Here is a 6000-nt window from a genome sequence, read left to right on the forward strand (position 1 = left end):
ATTTGAGATACCTCCTTAGAGACCCCACATGTCCTTTAAAGGAGAGGGTTCTACCAAAATTTTGAAGTGGGATGAACACTTCGAAGTTCTTTCTTATTGTCTTGCAGTTCTGAAAATCTCGATGTTATGCGGAATAAATGAAATAGTTTGATGTTCTATGGACATGGTCCCCGTGTTTATTGGTCATATTCCTTTTTGCAGTTTTTTAATGATAAATAAAATTATGGATGGATTTATCAATTGATGTCGTTAAAATTTAATTAATTAAAAATTAATCTAAAATATTTTAATGGATATTTTTTTCTACAACCCAAATAAGATTAAAAATTATGAATTAAAAGGAAAAAAAAAAAAGACTTTTTAAAAATATATCAATTTTGCTCTAAGGGTAGATGATAAATGAAGGACCACACATTTGTTCTATTTGGTACCACCACTTACTCAATGTGCCTTTGATGAGAATTTAAAGAAAATAAGTGGTCTGGGTGTTGGGAAGACATGGGACCTTGTCAGCCAATTTCACTTATTTCGTAAAATTTTCTCTAAATTGCCTGAATTGCTGCTCCCACGTGTCAGCAAAAGCATCCAACATTGGATCATAAAAAACTTCCCTTCAAATTGAGTTTTCACATTAACTACATCAAATTACTGTAAATCTTTCATCTAAAGTCTTATCATATTGACTTTATGGGAAGAATTATCTTTAACTGTCAATAATTTTTAAAAGTTTCTATTGCCACCCCAACTTTTTTTCTAAACATGCCAAACCTACAATTAAATGGGTGGGATGGGCACGGGCACGGGCACTACAACGGGTCCAACGGGTTGGTCAAACGGTTGGACTAGACCAAAAAGCTTCTCTGGTTGAGTCAACCAAAAAATTTAATTTAAAAAAATAATATAAAAAACTAATTACTTTCACCACTCCACCTCTTGTTCTTGGAAAAAGAAAACTGGAAAGAGTCATTTTATACTAACTTGGTTAGACACTGCGTTGACACGACAATGCACAAATGATCATAGATTTCTTCCTCAAGATACAAGAAAGAAAATCTACGGTTCTCTGTGCACTACCACATTAGCACAGTGTCGTCTGTTCAACATTGTCCAAATGAAAAAAGAAGACCAAGAAAAAACAAGCATGAAAATGAAGAAAAAAAATCAAAATAAAGTTGACAAATCACAATTTTTTATTTTTGTTCTCAAGGATAAGAAGAAATGTTTTATATTCATTAAATCGATCTTTAATCAATGTTTGATGTGTCAAACACAAACAATTGTTTTAGGTGTGCCCAATAAAGATCATTTAATAATCTTGGTCTGTAGGTAAGAAACATTGGATGTCCAGTCGTGTTGGAGGGGCCTTAGACAATTAATTGGAAAATATCTTTAGTTTTGTATAATTGTGTATGGAAGATGGGCATGGAATTGATTCTTTATATAAAATGCGCTTTTCAAGTGCATGATTGCATAATTTCCCTGGAAAATCCACTCAAAGTGAACTTTCCGCAGTGTGAGAAAATATTTTCAAATCCCTTCTCCCAGGTATAATTTATTTCCACAACACTTGATTTTAGTTTTTCAAAGAATTAAATTTCTCATAAATACTTTTTTCAAGGGATTCATTTTTCCTTAAAAAATGATTTATCTCCAATCATTCAGGCCCTTGAGCCATGAAAGGATGTAACCACCACCGTCACCCATGTATAAGTTCTAGTCCATGAAAGCACTGTACCACAATTTGCAATTCAATTCGTATAAAAGAAAAAAAGAAAAATAAAAAGAAAAAGATCCTTCAAAAACAAAAAAAAATAAAAAATCCCAATGGGACTAATCTGAGTACAATTTTTTTTTTTGTTGATAACTTAAGAGTATCCCCACCTTTGTTGAGACTAATCTATTTGGGACCGCACGTACCATCCAACACCCTATCACATATTACGACATTTAAGTAATCACATTTCTGTAGAAAGGTATGTAGAGACTTGAAATCATCATGACCTGTGAAATGCCATCATTAATATAAAACTTAGGTTAAAAATACTAAGAACCACAAAAATAATATGAGAATGATTTGGGTATAATTTGAGTTTGATACTTAAAAAAATAAATCAAAGATTCACGCACGCAATGTCATTATTTGGTACATCAAGACTTCTAAATTTTACTAAAGAGGAGAAGAGGTAAAAGGAGCAATGCGGTTGTTGTACGCCAAAAATCAACAATTTAATAAGGGATTTTACTAAATTGCCCTAAAATTTATCAAGGAGTTGATGGGACTATTAATATAAAGCTATATAAATTATCAGTTGTGTTGGAGTAACATTGAAATTGACATCGTTTGGGACATCGGTGTGCACAGAACTATGGATGCTTCTCACTCGTATCTCGATGAAAAACATTTTTGGTTCTACAAATACATCCAAGTCAGCAATGTCCCAAATGATGTCAATCTCAATGTTACTTCAGCATTTTCCATAAATTATACACACGAAACAAAAAAAAATTCTCATACTTAACTCGGTAAGGTTTTTCACTGAGATTTGTTTTCAATAAGGAAAATGTAGGGAGTGACTTTAAATTTCACACATTGTTGACGTGGATCTGTGTACGAAACATAGATGATTTTCATCGAGAAACAAGTGAAAAACATATATGGTTCTGTTTGCACCTCCATGGCAAAGAAGTGTGAAACATAGTGAATTTCAAGGTCACGCCAACAAACTATTTCAACAAATCTAGAGAGGAGAAGAGAGACTATTTCAACATAGTGAATTTCAAGGTCAGTCCAATAGTTAGCTCTGGGTGTTCAACCCCTCTGCATAAGAAACCCAACGCTTTGGCCTACAAATCCAGCTAAGTTCAGGTAGGATTAGGGCTCATTTGGGACAGCTCTTCTTTATAGAATCACTTATCTTTGAAATTTGAATCATTTCTTTAAGAATCATGGTTAAAATATGAGTCGCGACAAACTGACACGGCAGTGCAAAAAATCATAGATCTTTTTCTTTGGGATACACAAGGAAAAAGATCTATGGTTCTTTGCACATGCCATGTCAAGAGCGTCAGTTTATCATTAATCCTAAATATCGATTGTTTGGTGGCAATATTTAAAAGGTGATTTTTGGAGGTCTAAAAGCACTCCCCAAGTTTAAGGACATTTGGTCAAAATCATCTTATGCATTGTGTTTGATTGACAATATATATATATATATATGTGTGTGTGTGTGCGCGCGCGCGCGCGCATGTGTGAAGGTATTTTGGTCATTATATTAAAAATTCAGAACACTTTCATCCCCCCCCCAAAAAAAAATAAAAAAAAAAAAAAATAATAATAAATAAATCCTAGTTTTCAATAAATTTTAATTCATGTTAAAACTAGATGCCAACATGAGGAGTAGTTTTGAATTCCAACCAAGAGTGAGAGTAGAGTTTCCCCAGCGGGATAAAAGGGTTGGCTTTCCTGAGCCCATCTTTGTTGCTTCCCCCCTAAGTTTAGTGTGATATGGCATGTGTCAAAGAGGACCTTGACTTTTATAGCATAGCTTGTGGGGGCACCTATTTAATTGAGCAATAATAAATATGCATTAATAGACATGATTGAATTGAGGTTTTCCCCATTTGACTTTTTACTCCCATGGGAATAAGGAAGTCAATTGCGCGTCAAGTAAGATTTGAGACTCAAAAAGCGCATTGTACGCAAAGACTTTAAAAAAAAAAAAAAATACCCACAAAAGCTCATCTATTGCAACCATTGTAACCTTTTGCTATGACTAAAAACAACATTCCATGGTTTACTACATTACATCGTTTTGTACTTGTTATTGTACAGTGAAACACTAGAGATCGATGTACATGTACTCAACAAACATAAGGAAGCTATGTCAAAATCTATTGATCATCGTAGCAATGACCCTCGGCTTGAAGCAAGACGTGTTCAATGAGATGTTTAGGGTGGTGGTGAAAGCATTTGAGAATGAACTATTACCCACCATGTTTGAGACCTGACCTTGGGTCTAAGCCCATACACAGAAGGAAGTGCCCTCACAGTGTTGCAGCAACTTACCCATAGGTCGCTTGGCCTTCAAATCCAATCCTCAAGGACGATACATGGGTACCCATTCAACAAATTCCGAATGCCCTAGTCATCAACATCGGATACACCATAGAAGTAAAAAAATAAAAAAGAAAAAGAAAAATTCTACCTCCACTCAATTCTTTCTAAAGCAATGTCTTCTATTAATTCTAATGTGTTTATATCCATATCCTCCACACATTAATTCGTAATTATAGATTGTGTTGGACTGTTGGTTCATCTAAATAATGGTCATACAGGTACTTCTATACTGTACTTGTCTTTGAGATTCCTAATAAGTAAAAACATGCAATCATGGGAGAGACCCCATATCACAACGAACCCATATTTCTCCATAATCAATCAAGAGGACACTATCACAGGTCTTCCATTGTTTTGGGGGTTGCTTTTGTTAGTGGAAGGGAAAAAGGTCCACAATTCATATGTATATACCAGCCTTGGTGGCATGAACAAAGCAACTTGAGTCGCCTTTTATTATTCTAACATAGGGGTTACATTGTATACAAGTCCAATGGTTACACAAATCACTATTTGTGTGTCACATCGTGGTACCAAAAGTGAAAGTGGTGACAATAATATCGGTAGGAACCAAAAAGAATTACTTACTATGGATTAGTAAAAGTTCCTAAATTGACGCACTTGGATCCGTTTCAATCTAACCCAACCTAAAGACCTAGTTCGAAAATTTAAGTGGTTTGGCATTTCGGCCACTTGGGCCGAACATCCCCCTTTGGTGGTTTGGCCACCAAAGCCGACCCCTATCAAATTCTCAATGAGGTTCAGGCCTCTTGGCCTAACCTCCCCCTCCATTGTATTTAGGTGGTTTGGCCACCAAAGCCAACCCCTATCGTGTGCTCAATGAGGTTTGGCCCCCTTGGCCGCTATATTTAGGTGGTTCGGCCACCATAGCCAACCCTATCGCCACTCATTGAGGATCGACCCTCTCGGCAGAACCTCCCTTTTACTATATTTAGGTGGTTTGACCCCCTTGGCCGAACCTCCTGTTGTCTCACTTCAATGGTTTGGCCATAATGGCTAACCTCACCATCAACTCAATTTGGCTCTCTAAACTCGTGGTCAATCTACTCAATGACAAAAGAAGCAAACTTGTACAAAGCTACCAAAGTAATGCAAATCATTTTATCTCAAAGGTAAAAAAATACATGGTGCCCGGAAGAATTATAGGAGCATAACTTGACTGGGTCATCTTGATGAATCAAACAATCATCAAGTCGTAACAGTTACACAATTAAAACCACTCCTTATGTAAGTTACAAAAATCATGAGTGGGTCTTTATAATCATCAAAACATCTTGGGCTTTTATTTCCCTGAAAATCAATTATCAAGGAAATAATGAGAAAGTAGTTATTTCCCTGAAAATCAATTATCAAGAAAATAATGAGAAAGTAGAATTTCTAGGAACATGCTTGCCACTCTATTACCAATAGGAAAATGTCAAGTTTATTTTTTGTTTAGAAAAACAGAATTTAAAAAAAAGTGACTTCATAGCGTGAGAAAAATATTACAAGCTTCCCAACCCGATTAGGAAAATCATATTCTGGGTCAGATCATAGAACATCTTCAACCAAACGCCAGCAAATTACATTTTCAAGGAAAAATCATTTTCTGTCGAACAACATATCTTGTTATGGGCTACCAGTATTCTCTCATTTTTATGGAGAACAGTTTTAGAGCAGGGCTATAACATTAACATCCAACAGTTTAGAATCATAGTTATTTGTTGACCTACTTGCAGATCACCATTGAAGACCCTACGCAGGGGGTGATCTGATCTGATTTAAACAACAGTTGCACTAAGTCTATATCAGATGAACAAACCAAAACTCATAAATAATCACAAATATGGAAATGGCACAAAGTAGTGCGATTAGCACTTGAGATG

Source organism: Akebia trifoliata, chromosome 4, assembly GCF_017979445.1.
Source record: "Akebia trifoliata isolate Shusen 1 chromosome 4, ASM1797944v1, whole genome shotgun sequence".
NCBI classification, from domain to species: Eukaryota; Viridiplantae; Streptophyta; class Magnoliopsida; order Ranunculales; family Lardizabalaceae; genus Akebia; species Akebia trifoliata.